The sequence below is a fragment of the Zalophus californianus genome, chromosome 6, assembly GCF_009762305.2.
Source record: "Zalophus californianus isolate mZalCal1 chromosome 6, mZalCal1.pri.v2, whole genome shotgun sequence".
In the NCBI taxonomy this organism is placed as follows: domain Eukaryota; kingdom Metazoa; phylum Chordata; class Mammalia; order Carnivora; family Otariidae; genus Zalophus; species Zalophus californianus.
The window spans coordinates 29,803,163-29,823,242 of NC_045600.1; the positions used below are offsets into that span (position 1 = coordinate 29,803,163).

Genomic DNA, 20,080 nt, shown 5'->3' on the forward strand with positions numbered 1-20,080 from the left:
TAAATTTATACATCATGAGTTACCATAAATGACAAAACATACACCCAGTAGGATAACTTCTCTTTTTATTTAAAGAGCTTATCTCAGACAAATGGACAAAGGATCACAAAAGTCAATTAATTCACAGAAAGAAAAACTGCTCTTAAACACACAACAGTACATACAACCTCATTTATAATGAGAAATGCAAAGGAAAACGACAAAGAGATTCCCTTTTTCAGCTATGAAACTGGCAAGGATTAAAAGGTTTAATCACATGCCACTGGCAGGAAGAAGGAGAAAGGCATACATTGCTAATGGGAGTGTAAGCTTGTATAATGCCCATGGAGGGCAGTTTGGCAATACTTATCACAGATACGAAGATACATATTCTTTAACCTGGAAATCCCTCTGTATAAACCTGTACACTCTCAAGTTCAAGGACAGCCACAGAGGCATTGTTAATAATATCGAAAAGATCAGAAACAATTTAAAGTCCATCATTAAGAGACTGGATAATAAAGTACACCCATAAACTGGAATGGAACAGAATGAAAGCATAGTGCGGTATGCTACAATTTGTGTAAAAATAAACTTTAAAAAGCATACATACTAAATGCAATATGACATTTCTAGATTGGATCCTGGAAAAGAAAAAGGGCATTAGTAGAACAACTCATGAAATCTGAATAAAATCTATGCCATTTAGGTTCACTGTATAACCTTTTGGATTTTACTCTATAGGCATGTATTGACTATTTAAAACACAAAGTTTAATTTAAAAAAAAACTAATAATTTTGTGATTAAATTTATTATCTTCCATGGTATTCATATCCTTCTACATACTGCTAACGAGAAACATCAAGGGCAGATACGTGGCTTCAACACTTCTAATTCTTCAGTTGTTGCACCTAAATACCCACCTGCCTCACCTACCAGATTTTTGGTCCTTAAAGGTAGTAGGGGCCATGTCAACTCATCTCTGTACTCAAAGAATCTGGAGAATCTTTGTCATGTGGTAAGGATTCAACAAATGAGAGTCAAAATTCCTAGGTTCTGGTCCAGTGATCCAATTTTTGATCAGTAAGAAATTTTGTATTTCAAATATCCAACAATCCTTCTAGGGATTTCCTTTGGTCCTTAGCTCACAATGACACCGAAGAGAAAAGAAAGGTAAGTAATTCTCACCAAGGATTCGGCTAGGGAAATAGAGGCAAATACAGCTCTGTGCTGAGAGCTGTAGGGAACAGAATAAAGAAGACACAGCCCTTACAGGAGAAGTTAGGCATAATTAAAGTCAGCACTTAAGAAGGTGAAAGTGTGGTGCTGCCTTGCATTTTCTGAAATGTTTTACCCAAAGGCTATTAAAATGCTTTTCAAGGAAAAACTACTTATTTTGCAATTTAAGAAAAATGATAAAACTCCAATTCAGACAAAGTTTTGGTTTTCTCTGATGTCTTCTCAGGAAAAAACTTGGGGTAGCATGCTTAAGAATGTCCAAAGAAAAAATTCTAGCCTCAAGCCCCTTCGATACCTAATTTTCTAAATATTCAAAATGCAAAAGATAAATAACATAGTTAATACTGAGGTCCCTGAACGGGCAAAGAAATACTACTGAGTTTCTCCCCAAAGCACCAATACTGCTGCCCCATGCCATCTCCACAAACTCCACTGAGCCTAGGACCAACACCATAAAGTAATATAAGTTGGGCAACACTTCTGATCTCTGTGAACACCATTTTCCATCTATAAAACACACAGATGGCAACTAAGGCTCCTTCCAGGTCTAAAAGTCGATTACATCTCTTTTCCTTCACGTCCCGAATATAAACGAAGACCTGGGAGTCTTTTCATACAAACACACCCAAAACAGGCATTTGTATGTACCGGGGGAAGGGGCCACATGTTAAACTTCCTTCCTATTTCTGGAGTGGCCCAACACAAAAGAAACAAAATAACATTTGATTACAAACCGAAGGCACATGTAAGTGTTCTCAAATGAATGGGACAAGGATTTACTGAACTGTGTTGAAATTAAATTGTGTATGCTGTACAGTGAAACATCCACTCGATTGTGCATTCGTTCTTTTAGGATTACATAAGCTTCAAACTTGGCTTTCAAAGATCTTTTATGTACTAGTCTACATCTAACTTCTGTGAGTTATCTTTTTTTTTTAAGATTTTATTTATTTGAGAGAGAGCGAAAGCGATCAGAGGGAGAGGGAGAAGCAGACTTCCCGCTGAGCTGAGAGCCCAATGCAGGGCTGGGTCCCAGGACCCCAAGATCATGACCTGAACCGAAGGCAGACGCTTAAGAGTTTAACTGACTGAGCCACCCAGGCGCCCCTCTGTAAGAGTATATACTGCTACTTGATATTTTTATTTTGTTTACCACTTTTCACAGCATGGAAAAAAGAGAACACTGGGGAAAGTTGCAGGCATATAGGAATATGCAAAGATATGTGATTTATCAGTGGATAGTTTTTATTCTAATTTATTTAACATAAGCCTCAACCTTGACCTACTGGCTTGAAAGGTGATTAAAAGCTAACACTGAGAGTTTACCGCTGTCAATTTAAATTTTCCCTTTCAATACACAGAAATAACATTGTGCCGCTAATAAATAACGGTTTTCTTCTAAAGTTCCTTTTCCCTAAATAACCAGCATTTTATGGGGTAAGGTCTTTTATAAATAACATAGGGATAGAGAAGAGTTTTCCAAGAAACATACAAATAAGTTCAAATTTCCACAGGAAAGATCTACTTCAGTAGATGAGGATACGGATATATCCATCTGTAGGATGAGCCAGCAATGCCTTCCTGAGGAAATGAACTTGAACATGTTTCAAAGGAGGGAAAGGTGACTGACAGATGGCAAGGAGAAAGACAAATTCCAGACATAAAAAAAAAAAAAAAAGACATGCGTTAAAGCTGCCCCTGTGGCTGCTCGAGAGCAGAGCCGCACAGTGACCTGATGTGTGGCACAGGTTATGTTAGTCATAACTCCATCTCCTCATCTGTTACAGGAGAAGACCGGCCCACAAGGCTTCTCTGGCCTGTGCAGCTGGAGCCTGCTAGCTACGAGGCACATGGCGCGGGCCCCCGGAATGCGGCAGGCGTGCGAGGTGCATGGCTCACCAGCCCCAGCTGACAGATGCAAAGGGCAAGGCTCAGAATCCCCACGAGGCCTTGGTTAAAGGGTTTTGGAAATTAAAAGGAATATTGTGTGATAACTCTTGTGGAGAAAGAAGTCGCATTTTAAGACTGACAACTTCAAAACCCAGAGTTCCTGAACATAACCAACAGATAAAACAATTATTACATTCTTTTCTCAAGAGACTGAAGGAACGAGGCACTGTGTCTATCTTCCCTGACTTGCCAGACAACCATGCAAGGGAAAGGAAAAAGGCAAATCCCACTCTTTACCGTGAAGAATGTTCCTTACGGGAAACCAAAGGACCAGGCGGTGTGCCTATGCCTGCCCCGGCAGAGGCCCCCATTGCATTATGTATTCCCAAGGCCTGTGGTAGGGGCCACGCTGAAGACACAACACATTCCTCAGCCATTACAACAGAGAGTAGCGGTTCACGGAGGAGGCCTTCCAGACTTCGGAGACACTTAATACAACCCCCACACCGAGTTCTGCCCCCAGTGCACAGATTCTAAAACTAGGTGTTATTTTTACACGAGAGCGTGGTGGCGATTATAATAATTTACTTGTTGATCATTTAATTGCAGAATTCTCTACATATAAATAATTCACATCTGGCAGGAAAATGTAGCCCAATAAATAAAACTAGTCTTTTATAAAAAGAAAACTTCAGGGCGCCTGGGTGGCTCAGTCAGTTAAGTATCTGACTCTTGATCTCAGCTCAGGTCTTGATCTCAGAGTTGTGAGTTCAAGCCCCACATAAAGGCTCCATGCCCAGCACTAAAAATAATGATGATGTAATAATAATAAAAACAGTTTCAGGTGCACCTGGGTGGCTCAGTCGGTTAAGCAGCTGCCTTCGGCTCGGGTCATGTCTCAGGGTCCTGGGATTGAGTCCCACATCGGGCTCCCTGCTCAGCAGAGAGCCTGCTTCTTCCCTCTCCCTCTGCCTGCCATTCTGCCTATTTGTGCTCTCTATCAAATAAATAAATAAAATCTTTAAAAAAAAATTTCAAAGACAAATATTAGAAGTTAGTAAGGTCTACTTATTTGTAAACCACAAGTCAGTTCTTAGATTTTAGCTCGTAAACTATCCCATTTCTCTAGATAAATATGTGGAATTTGAGAACCTTTTTCTAGATAAACTCCCTCTGCTAATGGGAGTCACTCTGGTAAAACAATTTGGGAGTATCTATTACAATATCCCCTGGCCTGACAACCGCCGAGAGAAACATGCCCTTGGCCCAAGGGCACAGAGCCAAGGACAAGGATATTCTTTGCACCTTATTTGTAACCAGGGACTACTGAAAACCACCTAGGAATTCAGCAACAGGAGAATGGCAGAAAAACCATGCTATATTCCCATGATGAGTCTACATAACAATAGGCAGCTGTTGAAAAGGACAAACTAGGTTTATATGAAGTAACAGAGATCTCCAAAGCATGTACCCGAATGACAAAAAGTTACTGATATTCAATACAATACAAATTATATGAAGTTTTAAAGCACAAAAACAACCTTCATATTAGAAGTGAAAATATAAACACCACATCAACAAAGCATTTAGCTCTGGAGAGCTAGTAGGAAAACAGGAAGGGGGGGGTAAGGAGAAAACCTCATAAGCAGACTCATTTATTACTCTTATTAAAATTAATTTTAAAAACATCTTTCAAGGACTTTACAGGGTTCTTAGGTGACTCTGGATTAAAGAATAAGGTGAAAAAGGGGGTGCCTGGGTAGCTCAGTCAGGTAAGGTCTGACTCTTGATTTCGGCTCAGGTCATGACCTCAGGGTCCTGAGATCGAGCCCCGTATTGGGCTAAGCAGAGAGTCTGCTTGAGATTCTCTCCCTCTCTCTCTCTCCTCTCCTCTCTCTCTCTCTCTCTAAAATAAATAAATGTTTAAAAATGAAAAGATTACATTAACATCTCAACTAAAACAGGCATGCTCCCTTTTAACTACTTAAGAGTCCTTTCCCACCAGTGGCCTTTGTGAGAATGCAAACTTAACTTTTTAACAAAGGTCAGCTTATGATAACAATGATAAGGGTCCCCTTCTTGTAGTGGACTCTCCAGAAAATCAGGCCCTGGATGGGAACCATTGAACTCCTCTATTTTCAACCCTGGCAGCGTACCACCAGCCTGGCTTTCAAACAACCCTCTATCTACGTGGCTCACAGAAAATGAAATACATTCTCGATTCCGGGAACTGCATCACCAATGTTCTATCTACCCATAACAGCTAGCTGCCAGAGTGGAAAAGAAAAGAGAGGAAGAAGGGAGGGAGGAAGGAGGAAGGAGGAAGGATGGAAGAAAGGAAGGAGGAAGGGAGGGAGGGAAGGAATAAGCAATTTGTTGCTGAAATACCTATCATTAATGTAAGATATACTTTAAATATAACCAAATGCATCTCTCTCATTTTTAGTTACTATAATGCCATGATTTAACAGAAAATAAATTCTAGAAAAGTAAACAATAGGAAAACATCCTCCTTATAGCACTAAGTATAAAAACAGCTTACAAAACAGCATGCACAGGATTCCAATTTTGCTTTTAAAATATATACATGGTCACAAAGAATGAAAATGAAAGAAAACTATTAAGATGTTAGCAATCCTAAAAAACAAATGACCTAGTTTCTTCTACAATAAATTACATGAAAAGAGAGGGGGAAGGGAAAATGTTACAGATTAAGAAAGACTTAAAAGAGACAAATGCAATGTGTTATTGTGCTTGGATCCTGAGTCCAACAAACTAAATTGTAAAATCACAATTTTGAGACAATGAAAGACACTGAACATAAGCTGATTATAGGACTGGCTAGTAATATTAAAGAATAATTGTTAATTTATTGATAATTATGATATTGTGACTTTTTAGAAGTCATTATCTGTTAAAAATATTTACTGAAGTATTTACAAGTAAAATGATATAATATCTAAGTTGTGCTTTAAAACTGAAAAAAAAACCTCACAAAAGCAAGAAGATGATCAATGTAACAAGAATGGCAAAATGTAATTGTTAAAGCTAGATGATGGGTACATGGGGGCTCATTATGCTCTTCTCTCTACTTTTGTGTATGTTTAAAATTTTTCACAAATAAAAAGCAAAAATGCTAATAGGGAGAGCTACCTCTGAATGGTGGGGACTGAGTGATCTGCTTTGAACTGGGTGATTTTTATTTTGATCTGTACACCTTTTAGGAACATCCAGATTTTATACAATAAATATGAATTACTTCGGTTACCTGAAGAAACAAATGTTACCTTTTAGTGGATGGATAGGTGGGTAGACAATGGACAGATGGATGGATGGATCTTTCAATGCCCAGTTCCAATGATGCCATGTCCATAGATTTAATTCTCCCTCTACAGACACCTCAATGCATTTTACTTGTATTTCCACAAAAGGCTTTATTACATTTGGTCATTTGTTACGGCAATTTTTAATTATGTCTTATCTCCTCCTCTAGAAATACAACTTGATTACAAGAGGCATTGGTTTTTTTATATATCTATCCTGGTCAACATCAACCAGGTGTTAAATAGTTGTTTACTTAATTGAATTAACTCCTCCACTAATAAATCCAGAGGGGAGACAAGTGGCTACAGAAGTAGAATATCTTACTTCTTGTAACTACAAAGGCTTTAAGGCTAAGACATACCCAGAGGTCCCTATACAAAGACCAATACCCAACAAATGTTACCTCAACAATTTCTCAAACCATTTGTTTTCCAATTGACTGAGGGGAAAACATCAGTCAGTAGCAAAAAAAAAAAAAAAAAAAAGCCCAGTTACTGAATTAAGTTACAGACTTTAAAAAAAAAAAAAAAAAAAAAACTTGTGGGGGCAGGGGGTGAAAGTCCATTAACTCTTCAGCAACCATTTCATTACTTAACCTACTGAAGACTCATCTAGAGTAGCAGTGCATCAGTGCATTTTTATTAAGGGCACCATCATGGCAAGAACACAGAGCCAGCCATGTGCTGGGACAAACAATGGTTCAGGAAACATCCCTAGCTCTGAAGAGACTGGTGCCATGTGGAAAGGTTACGTGACCACACCTCTCTCACATCTTCTTTATCATCCACTCACTGGGGGCCTTGGCATGTTCGGTGCAGGTAGGAGCAGTAGCTTTCTTCAAGCATAGGACATTCATCTCTATAATCTCTTGCTTAAAAATCATTTCCAAAAAGGTACAATAAAGGCATCCTCCCAGGTGCAGTAAAACCACCAAAACATGGCATACTGCACTTCCCTAAATGGAAGACTTCATCCACCATGGCCTTAATTGATGAAAGCCCCTCAAATACTTGTGAAGATATTTACAACTTCCTTTTATATATAAAATATGCCTAGGTATTGACAAACATTAAAATAAAGCCTCGGTTGTAAAATAAAACCCCCACCACAAACAGTTTCCCAAACCCTTTGGGAAAGGTATATTGTGAAGAACTGGCAAATGCAACTCCCCACAAGTTTCATGTCTAGTTCCACGCTGTGATCTGCTCCCAGAAGCCAAGTCTTCAAAATTTCTTTACCGACCCAACCTTTTAAGGCAGGTAGTGGCAGAGGTCTGCACCATTCCCACCCTGACTTCCACCCACATCCATTCAATGTTAATGTTCTTGCTTCTCTCTTTTCTGGTTCTTTACTTTAGATATTTGCTCAAATCCACTCTTATTAGCAAATTTTTAATTTACTAAGACAGTCAACTAGAAAAAAAATGGTTTGAGAAACTGACTAGGTAACATGGTACCAGTATAAAAAAACCATATCCATACAAATCCAGGGCCCAAAATAAGGACCAGGTACCAAGAAGTAAGGCAGTCTTCCAAATACAACTTAATTCAATTCCTATTAGCATCTGTTCTATTTGTCACTGGAACACGTTTCGAAGAGGAACTCTTTATCTAATGTGGACAGTTGTGCTCTCCTGTTTAGGAGAACTAAGGGTAACACTTCAGTGAGAACAAGCTGTCCCTACTCCAGAGAAAAGGGGCGTGATATCATTAGTAAATGTGAAGGGGTCATACCACAGTTCTAGAGGCTGGCAAAAATATTTCCTAGGCCAAAGGATTTCAAAGAATTTTCTTTTTTAAGAATAAAGAAGGAGGCTCTGAATAATAAATAAGCATAGTGAAATAATTCTGAAGTGACCACAAGGCATGCCAAACTCCATTCCCATTAGTCATGGCCAAAGATGAAAGGAAAACTCTGCAATCATCCCTTTGCTACTATAAAATTTTAATATTTTCCTATTATATCATAGTCCGCATTTAGTTAATAAAATTTCATCTAGTATTTATCCTAAAAAGTTGTCTCCCTTTTGTACTCTCAGTGCCACAGGGAGACTTCAATGTAGGCTGATCCAAAGAATCTCACAAGTGTGCTTGAGGTAAGCATTTGAGTTCTTCTCAGAGTTCACATATTCATTCTTCTCAGAGTTCGCATATTCAAAGTCCTTTACTAATTAATCTGTTGTCTGTCACTGGACTACCTCTAATGAGGAAACTGTTCGCTTCGGTTTTAAGGAAGACATAGTTTGTTAGGATGATGGGCAGGAAAAAGAAAGCAGGTGCATCAGTAGACATGAGGCTGAGCAGCCAGGGAGGAGGTACCACTTTTCAACTCACCTCTGAATCTGCTACAGTCACTCTACTGTCTGGATGGCCAATGTAAGGCATAACGATTGTTAGGTTTCTTGCTACTGTCACATATAACACCAAGAGAAGTCTAGGAGAATACACCAACACGTACTTTTTTCCTTTTCTTTTTATACTTACTAAATCGTTGGGGACTTCCCATGAAACAGTAAGAAGCATGTTTTTATGTATCATATCAGCAAACTATTAGTCTATGCAAATGTGATCAGTTATTCTTTTATTTCATTTTCAAGAAAAGAAAGACGTGCAGAGCTTTTTAAAATTTCCTCAGCTACTCTCCCATTAAAAGCAGAAGCCTGGGATGCAATAACCAAATTGAAATAAGAGAAAAATTTAAACAACATCTCATTGACCTATGAGCACATAGCTGTCTACACAAGAAAGGGAAAATTCAATGCAAAAATACAATACTTGGAAAATTATTCAAGTGTTTCAATGTGTGAAAGCAAATAATTTAGTCAGAGATTATCATCAATTAACAGCACTCTGTCTTTCTCACTGGGGATTTTGGAAGAATATAGCCATATGATTTTTTTTAAGGGAAGGAAAAGAAGTATGCTTTCTCAATTCGATTTTGTATTCTAGAACAATGTTACTCAAAAAATAAAGATAAAAACGTATAAAAATGATGGATTTAATAAGATCTACATAGGACTGCCTAAAAATATAAGGTTTTGTGGGTTTGTTTGGTTTGGTTTGGCCTTTTGGATTTTTGTTTTCTTCTGAAGAAGGGAATTGATTCGGATATCCCTGAAGTGGAGAGAGAGTCTTTAGAAAGGAAGTGTACATTTAGAAGCCCAAGAAAGAGTCATGCCACTAACAGGTCTGGAAAACTGCTCAATGAAGCCTCCCTTGTCTATCTGAGCAGACCCAAGCTAGTAGGAATGCTTATGAGAAGAATCTCCCACCTGACCTGACAGATAGACTATCCTAGCACCATCAGATAATATCAGCATTAAAAGGCGTGTTTTAAGTGCTCAGGGGTTCAGGTTGTTAAGCTGAACAAAATTCAAAAGACAAGGTGGAGCCGCTACAATACAAAAGCTAAACAAGCTTGGCCTTACAGTAATCCTAGAACTTAAGGCTTCTGCTAACAACTGTCATACTCAAGTTCAATCAGGAGCTGATCCTTCTTTAAGTGTTTAAAATACCGTCAGACACACAGGGGCTGCACAGAAGGTGCGTGTTTCTATTGTATACAGGCACTGTGGAGGGGAAAAAGGTGACTCTTGAAAAACAACTTCCAAGACTAAGGTGAAGGCTAGAGGGCACTCCATACCAGGGCCTGATTTCTCTTCCTTCTGAAAGTACCCGACCTACCATCATGGGGCATGCCTGCAGGCTGCTTGCTGCACCGCTAAGCAATTCTTGATGGTTCCAAAGATGCTACATTCTCAAAGACAGTTTTTCCACCGCTAAGCAATTCTTGATGGTTCCGAAGATGCTACTGTTCTCAAAGACAGTTTTTCAATTGTGTTGCCAATAAAAGACTCGGGCTTTTCAAATGGCTACAAATTAGAGACCTAAAAATCCTTCCTGGATTTCACTCTGTTGAAGAACGATGCTGGGTTTGATCAAATAAATGCTACCAGGAAAGTGTCCTAATGTACTTTAAAAACACTGTCAGAGATAAGAATTCCTCAATTCCTCTTACTGAAATTCAAGGAAGGTCAGAGACAGCCAGCCACTTTGAAAGCACTGCTCCAATTACCCACGGGCTTCGGAAAAAGAAGCCCTAGGCTCTGCACAAAGGTTTACTACAGAGAGATGCTCAGATAACCTTCACCGTCCTTGGTAGGCTGTGGTGCTCCAGAAGAGCTGATTTGCTTCTGCTTCTAACGAAGCAGCAGGTAAGAAAAATCTCCAGGTCTTTGTTTCAGCAAAACCAAAGAAACCTACACATCCCAAGTGACTTGTTTTATCTGAATTTAGGAGTTTAACATATTATAGCACTTGAAGCTTGTGGGAATGTCTCTCTCAATCTGAATGAAGCTGTTACTTTTCTCAATACGAATATACCCTTTTACAACTGATTAAAACGTCTGAGAAATGTCCACTGAAACATTAGAATAGGCTTAGGTGGGCCTGGGTTTCTACCTGGGAGTAAAAACCAGGGGGAACCACTCTGAGACCAGGGGTAACACCCACATCGGTAAATGTCAGGCAGTAAGTACATCATCCAACCATCTCTCTGTTTTTCAGGATAAGCCTGCTATTCCCAATTGTCCACTAACACACCACAGTTGACACGAGTTGAGGTGTCAACTCGTGTTGACTCCCATCAAATTTTAAGAAACACGTAGATTTTTTGAAACGTATTTACTATGGAATGGGACACAAGGAGGTAACGAAAACATTCTTATTATTAATTTAAGTAGCCAGAAAAAAACCCTGAACTATTTTAACTGTAAAGACAACAATGCTGAATTCACAAATCAGAGTAAAAATTGCACAGGAGCTTCCCTTCCTCTCCAATTCTGTTTCTGCCTCTCAGCAGTAAAACAAAGAAGCAGGAAAAACCAGTGAGGAAAAAACAGAGGGTCCACATGCGGTCAATCCAAATCTCCCTGCACAGAGCAGGTCTGCTGAGCACAAGCGTCTGAGTGCCATTCCCTTCTCCCGACAGGACTTTGTGACAAATCCACCAACTCACCTTCTTCTACTTCAAAGTTAGCAGCAAATCTTGCTTTTGAGTCCAACTTGAGGTATTCTCTCAAAACCTAGATTAAAATAATTATGAACTTTAGTATAATAAGGTTATTTTCGAATGCTGAAATACATACAATTGTACCTCACAATATTAAGGGGGGAAAATCAGTTACAAATCAAATCATAACTGTGAAAGGATATACTCTACCTCTAAAGCCCTCTTTAATGGGTAATCTCTTTGTGTGTAGTTCAATGCACATTTACATGTACGCCAACCAACAGGCACTCCTGCTTAAACAGATTCTTAAACCCAGTTATTCAGTCTCCACGCAGCTTTTGATGGAGGGCCTCAGCCCATCATCTGTCACGAAGTCTGAGGAGAAACTCAGGAACCTGAATGTGTACGAAGGCCTCCAATAAAGTGATTTTGATGTAGTGAGCCTGTCCCATGCCTATGGGAACCACTGTTTCGAACCACTGGTTCTTAAGAGGGGGGTGACTTTGTACTCCAGGGAATATCTTGCAACGTCTGGAAATATTTTTGGTTGTCACAACAGGGGGAGGAGGTATGCTACCAGCATTTAATGGACAGAAGCCAGGGATGCTGCTAACCCATCCTACACTGCACAGGACAGCCCTCCGCTACAAAGAATGATCCAGTCCCAAAGGTCAACAGCGGTGAGGTTGAGAAACCCTGTTTCAAAGCAAATAACAATTCTGATCATTTAGAAATTGTACAATTCTCACACTGGTCATTTCAGATAGGTTATAAGCTCCCACTACAGATACGAACATTTCCTATGAATGGTAAGCTTATCGTTACCTTCAAGGAATATACATGCATGCCCCATATTAATAATATGCAGTACATGAACCCATTCTAAAAATATTAAAATAAGCCAGAGTGATCATGGTATCTCCTCTGTATACATGTCCTTAAGAGTCTTCCAAGAAACTAATTTTTTAATGTTTCACTGAGTATGTCAAACTATGTTAACCCCCCTAAAACTTTGTTCCCAAACATATAAAATGGAAGCTAAGGAGAATGAAATGAAAAGAACCAGAACTTAGTTTCCCTCACAGATATTCCCCTTTCCCAGGAAGGACAAGAGGGATAAAGTCCCTCTTCCCAGCGTGTCCCCTTAGATAGTAGGACTCCCACCATTTATTCAGCCAAATATACAGACAGGTACTTCAAAACCCACTTTCACTGCATTCAAAATGAGACTTACTGAGGGCCGACCGTGTCCCCACACCATGACCTTATGCAACACAGCAGAACAGAGCTTGGTCAGACCCTGTAGCAGGTCTTTCCTACACTACTGTAGTCACATGGTGTAAACATCAGGAAGAAACCGTGGGGAAAAGAAACCTATAAAGTCAAGTATCCCAGATACTAAACCCTGCAGTTTTTACATGACTGGCCTACACACTGCATCAACAGAATAAGGAAATAAGTACGGAAACCTGTAACACTCAAAACATATGCTTTGTCTTATCAAGCTTAATTAATGAGCTGTAACTGCCTAATTACATAACGAAGACATACCTAACAGCTGATGTGCACCAGGAATCTAGCTAGGTACATGAACAAACATGCAACATTTAAACCAAATGAAAGGATACGCTATGTGAACACACTTAGAAGATCCATCAGAATCAGTCCATTCTGACTGGACATTTCCCTGATGTGGCATATGAGTTTATACTCTAATTAGAGACTTGATTTCTTCCTCTGAAGCCCCAGTGTGTGAAGGAACTACCTAAACTGAACTCAAGCACAATCACCCCAGGCAACGAGCACGGGGTCAGGGCAGGGGGCAGACTGGCATTCACACCCCCAAGCACTGGTCAGGGTGCTTGCAGGATAGGCTGGATCTGGGTCAGAGGCGGCGCTCCCATCTGGACCCCTACCCCTGCTCCGGGAACCTCTGCACCAGCCAAATCATTAAAAAGCTTTACTGAATAATGTGCTGGTCCAGCACATTATAGGGCTAACATACATTCTAGATTCAAGATGTCTGGGAAACCAGTGTAGAGCCCACCACTCCTCCACTATAGAGAGAGAAGACCGCTGGGGAAGGCAGCCTAAGACACAAGCCAAAAAGCTAATGACCTGGTCAAAGACAACTTCTTAATAGACTTCAGTGGCTAAGAGAACCAAGGAGAGTACTTTTTATTTTATGAAGGAAAATAATTTCAGGCTTTCCTTTCTTTTTCCAGGAAAGGAAGAAAGAGGGGAAGGCCTAAAAATTACTAGGGAGGCTCAGAAATATTAACGCACAACATGAAATCTACTTAACCCAACCTCCATTTTTCTAGATTTAAATCACTCTTCATATAAAAATTTATAATTGAATTTCAAAACATAAACACTTTTTTTCCTCTCACCAGTAAAATATATTCTGTTCCAAAAAAGAAAGGTTGCTCAATTTCCTGTCAAAAGCAATCCAGAGAAGGCCACCTACACTGTAAAAGCAGCAAGAAAAAAAAAATAACAAAATGCTGAAGAAAAGCCTGCGTGTGTGGGTGTATACTAAGTGCAATGTAACTACCACTCTGGGTTTTTAAAAGCTTTTTTTTTCCTTGATCATTCTGAGAACTATGAAAATCAGTGTAGCTGCTAAAGAGAAGTTTGTCCGCCAACCTTCCTAAGGAAAACAAGCCCTATGATGAATTTCAGTTCCACCATAGAGAGAGGTATGGGTGGACATTCAATGCCTTTGACCCATGATTCTTTGTTGTCACAGGAAAGGGCAGATTCTACCAAACAGACAACTTACATGTCATGTTTTCAGAGAGGGAAGGCTGCTCTGACAATTAACCTTCTCCCCCTAGCTACCCTTCCTCCCCCTTACTCCGAACCTCTGGGAGCTAACCACTCACCACTGCCTAGATTATGGTTTAGTATAGCATTGAATTCATCACGCTGTCTATGAAATTCCCCTTACCCTGTTTATGCTTTCTGAAACTCTAAATTCTAAGATAGCAATCAACCAGCCCAACACTTTTTATTAAAAGCCTACGGAAATATGCTCAATGCTAAGAGAGATACATTGTGGTGAAATAAAAAGAGAAAGAGAGAAGGAAAGCTTGAATAGCTCACGAGCAAATTGAGGACAAAAGAACAGAACATACAAAGTCAAAATTAAATACAGTATTATTGAATTGTAACAGTAAAAGGCCCTATTTCTATAAATCATACTTTCCATGAGGAGTCTGACACAATAAATAACGAGCAGGGAAAAGAACATATTAATGAAATGATGGTAAATACTGTAATTTTTATTTTATTTTATTTTAGTTGGCTCCACGCCCAATGTGGAGCCCAACGTGGGGCTTGAACTCACAACCCTGAGATCAAAACTTGAGCTGAGATCAAGCTCCGTCCATTTGTTTAATGAACTGAACCACCCGGGTGCCCCATGAAATGATGGTAAATACGCTAAAATCAGCACACGAAAAGACGAATCAAGATGTGGCAGAAAGCCAACTTTATGGGGCAGCTGCAAGACAAGACAGCATGAGAAAGCAAACCTCTTATAAACCTTACAAATGATTTGTCCGATAAGCTAACAATTAACTATTAAGTCAACTAACAAGAGGGGCTTTTTGTTCTGTTTTCAACCGATGCAAAAAAAAAAAAAGGCGAGACTAGTTAGTACAAATAACTTTATTTCTCAGAACCACTTAAGAGTAAGTAGCCAACATGATAGCCTATCAACCCTACAGAGTTTAGACAGTAGTTTCTATAAATAAGGGCATTCCACAAAACTATAATTATGGTCCTGAAAATCATCAAAATTACATAGTACCAGCAATCTAATCCACAGACCAGATCTTACACTCTCCAACTATCCCAGTAACATCCGTATTAGTAAAAGGGTCCAATCCATCCAGGATCTCACACTGCACTTAGTTTTCACATCTCATTAGTGTATTTCAATCCAGAATTCCTGACTTTCCTTGACTTTCATGACCTTGACAACTGTTAAGATTCCAGGCCAGTTTTGTAGCATATTCCTTAACTTGGGTTTGTCTGGTACGTTCTTATGATTAGCCTCCAGTTATGAATTTTCAGCAGGAATGCTCTTATGATTAGCTTCCGGCTATGAATTTTCAGCAGGAATACCAAAGAAGAGAGTTGCCCTCCTTGTATCCTACCAGGTGGTACATTACTTTAATCTTTTCCCCTTACTGGTAACATGAACTTCTATCACTTGATTTTAGGGGGACTCGGCCAGATTTCCACTACAAAGTTACTCTTTCTACATTGTAATTTATAAGTACCTTGTGATAGGATACTTTCGGATTATATAAATATCCTACCAACCAACATTTGTGTCCAGTGATAATTCTTGGCCAAATTATTTATTTTATGATGGCTACCAAAAAGCGAGTTCTAGTCTAATAACTCCTACCATTCTAGAAGGGGGGGAAACGGTACTTAGAAACCCAGATCTGGGTGTGATTATTGCAACTGGGTTATTGTTGCTCCTAGCCAGAAGAACAGAAGAACATGCATAGATGCACACACCCTTCCTTCTTCATTTCTTTCTATATCTATGTATATTGCAGACCAGGAGTTCATACAGATGCCCTGAATTCCTGCCCAATTATGGGGTCTTTCTAGCTTTCCCCTTTCCCTTCCCTATAACAGTAGTAAATGTAGCTCCCTTAACCTCACTTTTCCTTCTTGGACTTAGCCCCCCATGTGACCTAATGCTACCCCAATTTCTGATCTATCATCAGAAAAAGCCCACTCTCTCTAACTAAGGGACCAGTAAGGGAGAAGCCCAGACAGACAAAAATGTTATTAGAGACTATATAGGATACCATTTTTGCAGAGTCCAAATAGGCAAAGCTAAAAATACACTGTTTACAGATACACTCATTTTTAAAAGCAAGGGAATGCTGAACATAAAATTCAGGATAGTAGTCACCTCCAGAGGGAGACAGAAGGATAGAATCATAGGGAAACACACAACTTCAAAATACTTGTGTTCTAGTTCTTAGTGAGAACCTACACGCCCTAAAACCAAGTTCCTTGGCATACACAACTATGCCTCACTAAACCACCAGGAGGTCATTAGCAGAGTCTCAATTTTACATTTAAGATCTGAGGCCTAGAAAGGTTAAGCGTGTTGCCTGGGGTCACACAACCAACAAGGCGGAGCTTAGACACAAACCAGGTCTGACTCAATCCTCTATCTACTGTGCCCTCAGCTATTCCTCAAACAGAAGAAAGAAGATGGGCAGAAGAGATGGAGCTATGGCTCTAAGGCTAAGATTCCTCTGTGCCTCTGAACCATTTCCAGACTGTTTTTAGGGTATAGGCAAGTCGAGGCGCAAAACTGGCAGGCGGAGGTGGAGGAGCAAAATCTTCCTAAGGGCTGCATAGGGGGTAGAGGCACCACACTCTGGGCCATACTGAGACTGCAAGAACAATATAACCAATCCTTTAGGGAGAGTTTCTAGCACATTCCATGGGCCACAAATTCTGGCTCAAGTAAGTCACTAAATAAAATCTCCTCTCAGAAGGCTCTGGTAAAATCTTATTACTAACTGTTTTGTTTTGTTTTGAAATCAGGAAACAAGGGAGAGAAAACCAGCAACCCATTCATGAAGTTCCAAACAAAGCCTAAATAGGGCGAAATTATACATCACTTAGCACACTGCATGAAACATGAAATTAGTGACAAAATGTTGAGCCCTTTGAAAGAACTTGTATAATGGGATACTGAGGCAGAGCAATAATACTTCTCTGAAGGAAAGACCTGACATCCTGGGAAGCTTAAATCCCACTCTGCTTACCTGGGTGTGGTTTAAAATTGCTAAAACCCAAAAAAGATGGATCTCCATAAGAAGAAAAGAAAAAAGCATATTTATCTTCTCAAAACATCAGATATAACAGCATTCTAACTGCATTTTTGGTAGAAATACCTCCAGAGTCTATTAGTGATTAATAACAACTCATACAACCTAGAAAAGTCTCATGATCAGCACTAATGATTTTGTGATCTTAGTTCAAGCTTTCTCTGTCTTTACAACGGAGTATGTTTTCCCACTACTGACTTCCAAGGGGGTGGAGCATAAACTGAATCAGAAGTAATTTTTGACTTAGCCTCCTCCCCAACCCCCCTGCAAAATCTGCTAATAAGTTCTAGCTTCCCTTTCTTTTTCTTTCCAAAGAGGAAAAATCTAGACCTAGCCCACAGACTAAAACAAATACCACAGAACAAAAGAAAACAAAGGATGTGTGCAAGATGGTGCAAAAATAATTCAAAACTCATGCAAACTTCATGTTGGAGCCTAAAACAGTCTACAATACATAAAGGTTAAGAAATGCAAAGTGGTCCTGCAAAGATAATAAGCGCATGAGAAGCACACGAAAGGATAAATCTCATTAGATAAAAAAGAAAGCTTTTTAACAGGACTCTGCAGGGGCAAGGCTTTTTCTCCCCCCCCCCAGCTTTTTAGTTACTTCCCTTATGAAAAGCAATCAGGTGCTGTTGAAATCAGCATCTAGTATTAGAAAGACAAGAAGTTATCCTGAGGTATTTCTAAATGAATATGACAAAAAGAATAAATTAATCCATAGGCACTTGTTTCTTACATCCTACTGTATTAAACTTACATGATCACAAGATGAGCAGTAATTATCCTAGAGAATTTAGGGACAACAGCCCAGCTTTAAAAGAAATTTAGAATCTAGAGACACCTGGGTGGCTCACTTGGTTGAGCATCTGACTCCTGATTTCAGGCTCAGGTCATGATCTCAGGGTTGTAAGATGGAGCCAGATGGCAGGCTCTGAGCTCAGCGGGGCGTCTGCCTCTCTCCCTCTCCCTCTGCCCTTCCACCACCCCCCCCCCCCCAGCTCATGCTCTCTCTAAAGTAAATAAATCTTTTTTAAAAATTTAAAGAAATTTAGAATCTAAAAAATGAATATGAAAAAAATGTATTATTACTTTAATGTTGGAAAGGGGAAAACCCTGAAACATATTAAAGAGTTTCCTTGTAAACTCCCAGATAATGAATTTGGGGCAAAAATCAGTACGGCTATTTAATAAATAAATTCTCCCAAGCTAATCTAATTTAGTGATATTGAGACAACCCACTTAACAAGGGACTGCAAGACTTGAATTTCTAAACATTAATGGATCTGACAACTCATGAAGGCACACAAAAAAAATGTTCTTCCCCTGAAAAGTATATACAATGGTCCTTTGATCCCAAGTTGTACAAACTACTACTTATTCTTCCTTTCCCTGAAACTCTAAACATTAAAGTTAGAAATAAGTCCTTTTGCAAGCTAATTATCTTCATCTTGAGGCTTCTCCAACTTAAAGTCACTTCTATCTACCCATTTGCTTGAGCCAAAAACCTAAGACTGACTATCCATTCCTTTCTTCCACAGCCCACATCCATTCTGCCAACACCTTTAACTTCTACCTCCTGAAGAACACCCTGAATCCTTCCCTCCTCTCCATATCCACTGGCAATACACTGGTCCCAGCCACTATTCTCTCTCAACTAGGCAACTGCCCCAGATTCCTCATTAATTTCTACCCATGATCATTTTCCACAGAGTAGTCAAAAATGACTTTTTAAAAGGTTAAACTACATATTTTTATTCCCCTGCTGAAAACCTCCCAGCAGCTTTCCATATCCTGAGATGTCAAGAAATGTGAAAGATATAAGATTTTACTCTAATTTCCAAGCTAATATGTTAGACTGTCACAGGTGTATGGATACCACTGAGGACATGAGACATGTGGGTCAGAGACAAAGGACTTCATTACTCACAGCAATAGCAGTAGCCAGAGTACCAGCTTTTTTAAATATTTTATTTATTTATATGACAGAGAGAGAGAGAGCACAAGTAGACAGAGCAGCAGGCAGAGGCAGAGGGAGAAGCAGGCTCCCCGCTGAGCAGGGAGCCCGATGCAGGACTCGATCTCAGGACCCTGGGATCATGACCTGAGCCAAAGGCAGACGCTTAACGACTGAGCCACCCAGGCGTCCCTGGAGTAACAGCTTGTTTGGTGCCAGTCCCTTACATCCCAATTTCCACCAGGTAACACCTGCACAGCAGTGGGTTGTGTTACAGGAGAATAACTCCGAGCTTAATGAACCAAAATCTTTTATAATGGGCAGTATGCCTGCCTGAACTTTACCCCAGAAGGAGACATTGTCCTTATTACATAAACAGTAAGTGTGACTGATCTTTGCTCTGGAGGGTATCTTCCAAGCCTGCTGACTATATAAATCATGCTTAAAAAGACAGTCTAGAACAAAAGTAGTCAGTGCAGAAACACAAGACACAGGGAAAATTGTCTCCCAACATTAGAATAAAAGCCAAACTTCTTACCATAGTCTAAGAGGCCCCACATAATTGGTCTTTTTCTCTTCAATATCATGTTGAACTCCTGTCTCTTCAGCTTACTATGCTCTAGCTCCACCACCATCTTTGGTGTCCTCAAATAAGTCAAGTTCTTTCCTGACTCAGGACCTTTGCATATGCTGTCCTTTTGTCTGAAATGCTCTTTCTCTGGCTTAGATGTCACTTCCTCAGAAAAACCTTCTCTAGGGGCATCTGGGTGGCTCAGACAGTTAAGTGTCTGCCTTCCAGGG

General features: G+C 39.7%; 1 protein-coding gene across 20 annotated transcripts in view; it reads right to left on the minus strand.

The window, feature by feature from the left end:
- The window catches only part of SIPA1L1 (signal induced proliferation associated 1 like 1), a 468,863-nt gene that overhangs the window by 270,608 nt on the left and 178,175 nt on the right, over positions 1–20,080 (minus strand). For all 20 annotated transcript variants that reach the window (XM_027568806.2, XM_027568796.2, XM_027568799.2 and 17 more), the window contains one exon: positions 11,450–11,516. The gene's annotated coding sequence lies outside the window, so the exon portion shown is untranslated. The remainder of the gene's footprint in view (positions 1–11,449; positions 11,517–20,080) is intronic.